Raw genomic sequence first — 10551 nt, 5'->3', positions numbered from 1 at the left:
CCACTTGCGATAGAAAACCGGGCTCTTTTCCAGTCCCCCCTTTTCAAAATACCGAGTTTTATGTATGTTTTACGTGTTATTACGGCTAAATGCGTGATGTTACGCTGTAAAGTATGAAGAGCAAATTTGTTCAGTTGTCGATTTGTTCACCACGCCAAATTTCATTGCAATATGATAACTTTAAATAAGCTTTTTAAAATTGAATTTGAAAGGGGGGACCGCTAAACCAGAGAAATAAAAAAAATTCGAAAATGTCGAAAAAAACTAGATCTACCAAAATGAAACGGGACAAAAACATGCCAGGGCAATGGAATGTGAAATTCGAATCGAAACAAATTTACCGAGCGGTAACAAAAACGATAATACCTTAGCAGGAACCCTTCAAGCTGAAAAAAAACCAACAAGACTTAAAAAAGGTCCCCCTCCACTGAAAACAACCAATGGCACATACAAAAACTTTTCGCTCATCGAAAAACACAGTATGAGTCCATTAAGCCAATATAATTTAGGCCTGAAACTTATCAGGGTCAAATTATTTCTTTTACTTCACATTTACTTTACTACTGCAACAATGTTAATATTGTGTTTGGTAACTAATCTAAACAGGTAAGCGTGCTTATCGAGTCTCTGGCTCTGAGCCCCTCCCTATAAGTACTGAAGTTGTTTTTAGATTTACTCTTTACATAGGTGCGCTTATTGAGTCTCTGGCTCTGAGCCCCTCAAAGATAGATAGATAGATAGATACTTAAATTAGTTATAGAATGACATCTATAAATCGTAATAAGACATAAAAAATTAAACTAAATGTCATGAAGTCTGCGCAGCAGGCGATACGGAAATATTTTCATTTGCCTCTCCATCTTACAGCGAGCAATAGGTGGATTACGACAGCGCAGGTTGTTTGCTGAGTAGGTAGAACGTTTCGGAACTAAATCAATGTAACATTCGTCTACTGCAGTCACACATGAGGCTTAAGAAAAATAGGCCCTATAACCACTGGCTCAAGGGTCAGGGACACTATCTCTTGTGTTTTTCTACCTCAAGAACGGTCGGAGCCAGTTCGGTTCGCTTGTGACATGAGACTACGACCCGTTACAGCTTAAAGGCTACTACTAAAATATCCCCCCACTCTAGAATTAGAAACGTCCCCATACTTAGGTCTCTAGATACCCAAAATACATGAACGCCGTTAAAAACCGGGTTGGAACAATCCGTTAAGTTACTTTTTATTAGACAGTGGAACTTTGATCCATTTCAGATGGATCAACCTAAAACTCGCCTTACCTCAACATAACAATTATAAAACACACTCTAGGAATTTAAATTTGTACTCACATAGTAGCACGCTCAAGAAGTGGGAAATAATCCAGTCGTTAACTAACTCAAGAATTAAATAACGTAACTAAATGAGTCTAATGTTTTATAGTTTTAACAATGAGAACGAGTTTATACTCTAGACAATAGTTTTCTTGTGAACCATTAGGACACTCAAGCTGTCCACCTTTCCACCGAAGGTTCACTCTAGTCCAGTTCCGAATAATACTCCAGTCGTTTGTGCCATTCCGCCGGATGACACAGTATAACCTTCCCGCGACGGAAAGAAAAGTGACTAAAGGCCTTACGAACAGAAAAGTGTTGCGACGGAGGGTCAGAATGTTCTGGAATTTTTATTTTTAAAATTTCGATTTGAAGGAGAACATTTCTGAGAAATAGAAAAAAGACGGCCATTTTGAATAAAATAGAGAAAAAGGAGAACGACGCCATATTTTGTGACGAACGGTTGTATCCGAGACGAGAAAATTACGGAGCCTCTTATCGTGGCAATAACACACGATAAGGACCTTAGTGACGGATATTTGTGGAGACGGAGGCTTCAGTGGGGGGAAGAGAAATACCACGGAACCCTCCCGGGACACGAAATATAGGAGATAAGAGTGTTGTCTCAAGAAAATCACGGGAGCGGAGGCTTGGTCCCCCAGAGACTGTTATATGTGAAGGGACTGTGTAAACTAGCCATAACAGTTGCTGTAATGTCCTAGATCTGAATTAAACACCGTTATTATTTAATATTTCAGAGCATGAGTAGATAGAGAAAGGAAAGGGTCAATCCATCTCCAATGGATTTAATATAAAACTGTCACACAAAAACATATAAAAATAGGTTGTTCGAGCCGTGTTTTTAATGACAATCACGTAGTCTGAGGATCCGAGACTCAGCTATGTGGTTGTGTTCGCATGCAAACGAAAGCTGATCAAAAGTCGTTTGACTGATGGCCTAAAAATAGTAACTTTTTACTTTGCCCTAGACAGACCAGAAAATCAACTGGCAAGGTCGAGACGGTGAAAAACGAGTGGAATTAAGGTAACTGACGCCTGCCAGTCGTCAATAGGTACTTTTTCTACGCTCCGTCGCTGTGTGATATTTGGGCGAATGTTACATAGACGTTTTTATGGCGCTCCTGGGTGGGCCTGTTAAAGGCATGAAACCATCATGATCAGCAAGCGTTTCAGCGACGTACCCTCCGCTCCGGGCGTATGCCCGAGTTAGAGGCCTTAATGACCGTTTTCGTACTAGGGGGAAGGTGCGTACCCCTCCGTCTAGTACGATTTAGCTTTTTAACTTAGTTAACACCGAAAATTCCGGGGGTCGGAGGGTTAGGTGGGAAATCTAGAGCCCGCTTGTCCTGAGGTCCCAGGACCAAAAACAATTAAAGAGAAAGCGTAAAACCAAACAAAAAATAGTGTATAACCGAGAAAAAGCCAAAAATAATTATTTAAAAACAAAAAAAAAGTACAAAAAACAGTAAAAAATCCAAAAAAGACCAAAAACAGTAAAAAAAAAGTAAAAAAACATAAAGTGACAGTTTATATGTTATTTCCGGACGAGATGTGATCTGACCTTCCTATTTGTTGTTGTTTCAGATTGATTTATATCGTTTCTGATAGAGAGATTGTGTGTTTTGGTGAAGGGTTGGGTACCCTCCCTCGAGTGTAATTTGAGTGTTTAAGCACGTTAATGGTGATTTTGCCGGTGACCGGAGGGTAGAGTGGCAGGCTGATCAACGTGTTCCACACTCAACAGGGACATCAAGGACAACATCCGCAACGACTGTTGGGTATCGTTGAAGCAATTTTAGTATCGTTCGGGTACTATTTCCTTAAAACTTAAGTGGTGGGGGGCACGATTGGCGCGGTCCGATTGTACCCTCCATCGATTACAAATTTCCGAGGTAAGGGTCTTAATTCGAATATTTTGGTGCAAAGGAGGGTATAGTACTATTTATTAACGACTATTTATAGATTATTGTCCTTACTATATATTACTTATCTCCTATTTAGACCCAAGAAACACCCATTTTTTGTCGAAAATTACCAATTTTCGACCAAACTGTAGACCCCCAAATTTTCGGATATCCGAGCTTTTCCGATAGGCAAAAAGCTTTTATATAGAGAGTAGCCACGTAGTTCGATCCCCTTTATTAAAGAAACCGCGTGAGCAAAGATTCAGTAGAAGTTAGGAAAACGAGAATTTTTCGACCAAAATTTTGATAATTTTCTGTATTTTGTCAATCTGTTTTGGGGATCGATTTTTTGAGTTTTTAGAGTTAGAGCAATAAAATTTTTTGCGTTAGGAGCGTGCTAGCATAACGTGCTCGGTTACTAGAGAAATTTTTGGGTAACCCTCCGAGTAGCTCCGTGGATAGAGCTAACGACTTAAGGTTTGGAAAAGGAAGGAATCGGAGGGTCCAAATTTGATAGTTTTTGGCCAAATTTTTGTTTCTAAACCAATTTTGGTCCGGTTTTTTGCATTATTCCAGTGCCGTACAGGGCTACTACGCTCATTTCAAGTATTTTTAGGCACTTTCGACCGGAATTGCGAAAAAAGTCTTTCAGATCCTACACAGGTGGTGAAAAAGGCCATTTTGACGAACGCGTTTTTGGCGATTTCTCAAAGACTAGTTATCCGATCGGGATAATTTTGGTACCATAAGTCGACGTTTTTGACCACTTTTCCGAATCGCAACCGTTTTTGGGTTGATTATTTCGGAATTTTTTAGAATTTGTTGGTTCGGAGGGTCCAAGTAACGGGCAACCCTCCGAGCGGCAGAAAATTTTATCAAAACATCTTTTTATTCAACTGGGAAGGTTGACCGTGTCAGCCAACCTAGTCTTAAGTCAGGTAGACCGCTTTCAGAGGCTTTACTGCGGTGATTTAACCCTTTTTCTTGATTTTAGGGGGAACCCTCCGAAGTGACCCTCCGGAGTCAGCTAAACCCTTTAGCAACCCTCCTTAGTGGAAAATTTCCACGAGATCACCCTAAGAAGTTGAAACAGCTCCCCCTAGAACCCTTAGCTTATTTTGACGCTTTTTGAAGCTAGTAGGAGAACCTTCCAAGTGAGATCAGAAAATTTGAAAATTTTGGAGGTACCCTCCGAAGTGACCCTCCGGAGCGTATTAAGCATCTTATTGACCCTCCTTAGTAAATTTAAGGGGACCCTCCGAAGTAACTTGGGTGATTAAGATACCCTCCTAAGTAACTTGAGTGATTGAGGTACCCTCCGAGGTAACCCTCCGGAGTGTCTTAAACCTTCTAGCGACCCTCCTTGTAAGAGACTTGAGTAAACCTTCTGTGGCAATTTGGGAAACGGAAAATATCCATTTAATTAGGATCATATTAGGATATTAGGCGTGCTTATCAGGGTCATAAGAACCCATTCTGACCCGGAAATTCGTGATCAACTTTGGATTCTATATTGGGTGTATTAGAAGTACCCGAACAAGATTTTTTTTGATTGTGATTTTGGTTGAGTGGTTGCCTTGAGCTACTTAATAGGGAAGTTCGGGCAATCCGGGAACAAATAAAGGAAGACCTCGGTGGGTGTATTAAGCAAATACACACCCACTTGAGAAGAAGAATTGTTCCCTACTCTCGTGCACTTGGAGCAGTCCGAGTGTGGGAGAGCTTTTTCATAGATTTGACGAATTTTCGACCAAGAGGTTGCCTTGAGCTACTTAGTAGGACAGCTCGGGCAATCGCAGGACACCTAAAAGAAGACCTCGGTGGGTGTATTAGGCAAATACACACCCACTTGAGAAGACTGTGTCCTGGGCTTCGTTCTTTCGGATCGTTCCGATTGGGGGAAGTCTTTTTCTTTAAGACTAAGTTTTATTTATCTATTTCTGAATCATCACTGCTTTTTATCGAAGATTGTTTAATTTTAACAAAGCAGTGACTTGATAAATTGTGTGGCGATAAATTGATACTGACAAAAGGTCGCTGTCACCTGTAGGATATTCTTATCTGATTATCGATTGTGTTTTGTGTGTCGATTATATCTTGTGGAAACTTAGTGATACTGTTATACTATACAACCGGGTTGAGTTAGCATTATATCAATACTGGGTAGACCCTGTGTGTAACTTTAGCTGAGTCACTAATTTAGTCGTGAGAGATCTAAGAGACATTTTGATACTGACGGAATCGAGTAGGCAGCGTTAAGTGATTTAACTAGATCTTGTTTGTGGTACGTTTGCATTGCCATCAAATTACGAATACTTTCATTTTGTACAAAACTATGCAGCGCAGGGACTCGTTAGGATCGACTACTAAAATTCCCAGGCTAAGCAAGGGAAGCACGCGGAAATTTAGAACTAGGCGTAGCCAAACCTCGTTTAGCAGCGCTTCCGACGCGTTTGCTGAAGACGAATCGACTAAAGGTCAACCTGATCTTTCAGTGATCGAAATGAGACTAAGGAGCGAGAAAAACCTTGATGGCAATCAAGGGCGGAGCGCCGAGGCCGAGCCTGCGAGCGAAACGCCGGTGGATCCCTTTGACGAAGGGGAGCGAACGCTCATTCGACCCGACTTTGAGCCAGACGAGGTCCTCGAACGAGAGGGAGTCGAGAGGACAGAGGAGACCTCGGAGCGTTCCGAGGTCGAGCCGCGAGAAGAAGTCTTGTTCAAGGGAATGTCCAAATCGGAGACCAAGAGTCACAGGTGGAGGGGAGAATACTCACATTCGGCTAGTACCCACTCATCTCTGGCCAAGCAGAGCAACAACGCGATGATGTCGAGTATAAGCCCGAGTGAAGAACAACCGGGTTCGAAAGCCAAGAAGAGTTGGAGGTCTCTGTACGACGAGCGCATGGCGTCACTACCAACTGTTGATTTGACTTCCAGTTATGACTACCCGGAGACATCCCATCCGGGTGTAGACTTCACACCGTGCCCAAGGAACAGGAAGAGCAGCAAGGCGTCATCAGTCTCGCCGAACAGGCCCATGTCAGATGGGATAACGATGGGAGCGTCATCAACTTTTGACAGACTACTGACGTCAATGCACAAGCAAAAGGACGGGGCGTCATCGAGTACTAGGCTACCGCCGCAGCTAACCCCGTCACTGGGGGCAGCTGGTGACATAAGTGATATGTTCGCTGGTGTGATGAATGGCCTGGATGAATTGAGACGGGACATGACTAAGAAGATAGATCAAGTTGACGAGAGAGCTCACCATGGCAGAGAGAGCTTGAAAGATGAGCTGACGCACGTGAAGTCGCAGGCGAGGTTTGATCAGGCTCAGTTGATTCGCAACACTGATCAATGCCTAGCCGAGAGCCTGGCACAGGCAAAGAAAGAGTCAGAGGAAAGGGAGGCTAGGATGACAAGAGAGATCGAGCGATTGTTGAATGATCATGATAATACCTACGCCCAAACGATGACTGGCCTGGAAAGGAGGTTGGACGCCAAATCTGACTTGATGATGCGGAAGCTTGACGCGATCCTGAATGGGAATAGTTGGCAGGAGCATTCCAACTCAAGGGAGCGCTCACGCCATGCGAATGTTGGAGATGGTACGGGCAACAGTGCCAGAGCCCAGCAAGGCTCGAGAACGAACTACGAACATAGAAACAAGGAGCGGCCAAGGGCAGCCCCGCAGAGGCCTGGCTGGACAAATCCAGTCCCACCGGAGGCAGATGCCACCCCGGAGACAAGATTGCCAACCGTGCCACAAGTCAGTTCAGTACCAGATCTGACTACAGTCTCACAAGACACAACGATGTATGCCTCGATGTTTGAGCCTCTGAACAGATCTCTTGAAACATTCATCACCAAGCTCTCGAAGTCAACCGAGAGAGGAGAGAGGTCAAGAAGAACACTGAAAAAGCCAAAGTCATATAAAGACGAGTCGGACGGCTGCATTGATACTTGGATAGAGGTGATGAAGTTACACTTTGAGGAAGAGAATCTCTCCAAGAAACAAGAGTGCAGCGCGCTGACGAGCAACTTGGAGGGTACTGCACTAAATTGTGTAATGGCGAAAAGAGCCAATGAGAGAGACAGCGCTCGCAAGATATTCGACATCCTGCTGAATCGTTTCGGCTCGGGAGTACAAGGGCACCAGGCCATGGTGAAGTTCGAGAAGAGACGTCAGAGAGATGAAGAATCAATAGATAAATTCTTGGATGACCTTGAACTGCTCAGGAGGAGAAGTAACCCGGATGAGAGAATATCCGAACGAAACTTGGCGATCGCTTCGAAGTTCATGGATGGTGTAAGGAGTGAGGAGTTGAAGACGATGTTGGCCACTCACTTCACCCTGTCGCTTGACCAGGTACCCACGCCCGACGACTTGCGTATGAAGTCACGCGAGTATTTACTGATAAAACCGAGGGCGCAAAACCGTTACAGCAATTATGGCAACTATAGCGGGACAAACACTGGTGCGAATTCCAGTTGGTACAAACCTCGCGATGACATGGACAAGAGGAGGTCGTGTGCGAATTGTGGTTCGATGGACCATCACGTTTCTGCGTGTTCTGCATACAAACAGAACATGAAGGCCATAGGCTACTTTCTCGAGGACGCTGACGCGACCGACGAGGATCATGAAGAGTACGTGAGAGGGCTCATCATGAAATATGGTCCGAGGTGTTTCTTCTGTAATTTGGAGGGACACTTCAAGTCGGATTGTACTCAATTTTGGGACGCAGTAGCGGACGCGAAACATCCCCGCCACGAAGAGGCGCTTTCGGGTGTCAAGGCCAGTCGAGCACGTCTGATGAACGAGGCTGAATCTCGGAGAAAGGAAACGACACCGAGCACCTTTGCGACCAAAAAGGTTAAGACATGGCCTGACGAGGTGGTAGCCTCGAACCTCGAAGCAGAGTCGTCTAGTCCACTCAAGGTGGATTACGGCCTGGCGGCAAGGACAGCGCTGCAGAATGTCAAACAGGACCTTGCCACGAAAGAAGTGGAGCAATGGGTAAGGTCGGAGCTGGAGAGCACAGATCTTCGGGAAAGTCTTAATGTCCTGAGTAAGACGACAAGAGCAGAAGATGAAAAAGAGCCCAAGAAACAGGGACTAAAACTGAACGTTATATCTGGCAAGACTTTCGGCATGACGAAGGCAGGGACCAAAATAATGTCTATCATCTCAGTCGCAGGGCACCAGGTGGTCAAGAACCTGAGCGAGCCATCCGAGATTACACTGGTCCACCTGGACATCTATGCCGACTACCTGAAGGAGAAGGATCCCAAACTGGACTCCAGGGCAGTGCGAGCGCTGCTCACAACGGGAGGTCCGAGGCTGATGAAAGTGGACGGACATTATATCGATGTCCATAGCCCTTACCCGATTCTGATGAACGTGGATGGCATCAATATCTACACGAAAGCTCACATAACTGATGCGAACGATCAGGTTGGCCGGATATACATTGGTCAAGAGGAGCTGAAGGTCAGACGAATCGGACACAACGCGATGCTCGAGCAAGATGCTGTGCATATTGGTTGCGAGGCAGATCTGGCCGCACACGTTCTGGACGTGCAAGGCAGACAACTTTCAGTAAAGGGACTGCTGGACACGGGAGCAGTAGTCAGTGTCATGCCAGTCAAAACTTGGACCGACATGGGTTTTGAGAGGTCGGATCTCATACCGACAAACATCAGGTTGGCAGCTGCCAATCAGGGAGCGATCTATGTCACCGGGCGAACCCCGATCATCTCACTGCAGCTCGGAGGGAGACATCTTTGGATGAGCTTCCTAGTAGTAGAGAATTTGGACGAATCCGACCAGTTCATCCTAGGAAGGGATTTCGTTCGCAACTTTGACGTCACGATAGATCTCAATGACGGATTGATTAGGATCAAGGATCCTGAAAGAAAGTATGAGAAAAGACCCCTTAATAAGATCTTAATTAATCAGGCCAAGGTGCCGATTTTTCTGGATCGAAAAGTTAGATTAAAACCGAACCAAGCCGTAATAGCAACGTTTAGGATGAGGAACTTGAATGAACTCAGCAATGACAGACAGGTGTGTCTGGTACCAAATCCAAACAGTAAAAGCTCGGCTATTTTAGGAAGAAGCTTCTCGCTCACTCAGAGCGGACTGTGTGTGAGTGTGTTATTGAACACAGAGGCAACAACAGTGACAATACAGAGGGGAAAGAAACTTGGCTACGCTTTGCCTCTGAACACAGACTTTCTGAGTGTGGAGAACTTGAAGAAGTTTGATGTAACTAAGTGTCCATTACATGCGAACCAAGAATGTATAATGAAAAGAGTAATTGAATTGAAATCTTCTAGGAAATTGTTTTCAATTAAGTCGGAAACAGATGATGGGCTGTCTAGTTGTTCCAACTTTCCTGAGAGACCGACGGAAGCAGAGTTAGCAGCGAATAGGCCTGTCCTACCTGAGATAGAGCATCTGAAGGGTAAAATATCCGACAAGGAACTAGATTCGCTCAGGGCGGTGCTAAATCGGAACGCAGACGTTTTTTCGAAACATAAGGCCGACATAGGTTGTTGCAATTTTGTAGAGCACGAGATTGAGATAGAAGAGGGCTCGGTACCTCATAGGGAAGGGGCGAGAAGAATGACCCCAAACAAGTCAGAAGCGTGTAGGAAGGAAATCGAGATGTTAATGGAGTACGACATGATCGAGCCGTCGAAGTCCCCATGGGCTTGTGGCGTGGTCATGGCAAAAAAGAAAGGGGGACAACTCAGATTTTGTTGCGATTTCCGTTATCTGAACGCAGTGACTATAAAGGACGCATACCCGATTCCCCGCATCGATGAGAGCCTATCCAAGCTGGGAGACGCCAAGTTCTTCACGACGTTGGATTTGGGCTCAGCATTCTGGCAAGTGCCGCTCAGAAAGCAAGATCGAGAGAAAACAGGTTTCGCTTGTGAGCTGGGACTGTTCCAGTGGAAGAGGATGCCATTCGGATTGTGCAACGCGACAGCCACATTCCAGCGACTGATGGCTCAGGCACTCACTAGCGTTACTAAGAAGTATGGGAATCTCATCATGTGTTATGTCGATGATGTAGTGATCGCGACACCAACCTTGGAAGACCACATCGAGAGGTTGGAAGAGGTGTTTTCTTGCATGAAGCAAGCGGGTCTGAAATGCAAACCCTCTAAGTGCGAAATCCTCAAGGATTCCATAAAGTATCTGGGCCGCCTGGTTGACAAACATGGAGTGAGACCAGATCCCGAAGCGGTTGAAGCGGTGCTGACCTGGAAGGCACCTAAAACAGATACACAA

The 10551-nt window shown here is 44.9% G+C and overlaps 1 protein-coding gene across 1 annotated transcript in view; it reads right to left on the bottom strand.

Annotated features, from left to right (window-relative positions):
• The window catches only part of LOC134842926 (cleavage and polyadenylation specificity factor subunit 3-like), an 86852-nt gene that overhangs the window by 38336 nt on the left and 37965 nt on the right, over positions 1-10551 (bottom strand). The gene's annotated exons all lie outside the window — the stretch shown is intronic.

Source organism: Symsagittifera roscoffensis, chromosome 3 (assembly GCF_963678635.1).
Source record: "Symsagittifera roscoffensis chromosome 3, txSymRosc1.1, whole genome shotgun sequence".
Classification (NCBI taxonomy): domain Eukaryota; kingdom Metazoa; phylum Xenacoelomorpha; order Acoela; family Convolutidae; genus Symsagittifera; species Symsagittifera roscoffensis.
This window is presented reverse-complemented; position numbering and strand designations above follow the sequence as displayed.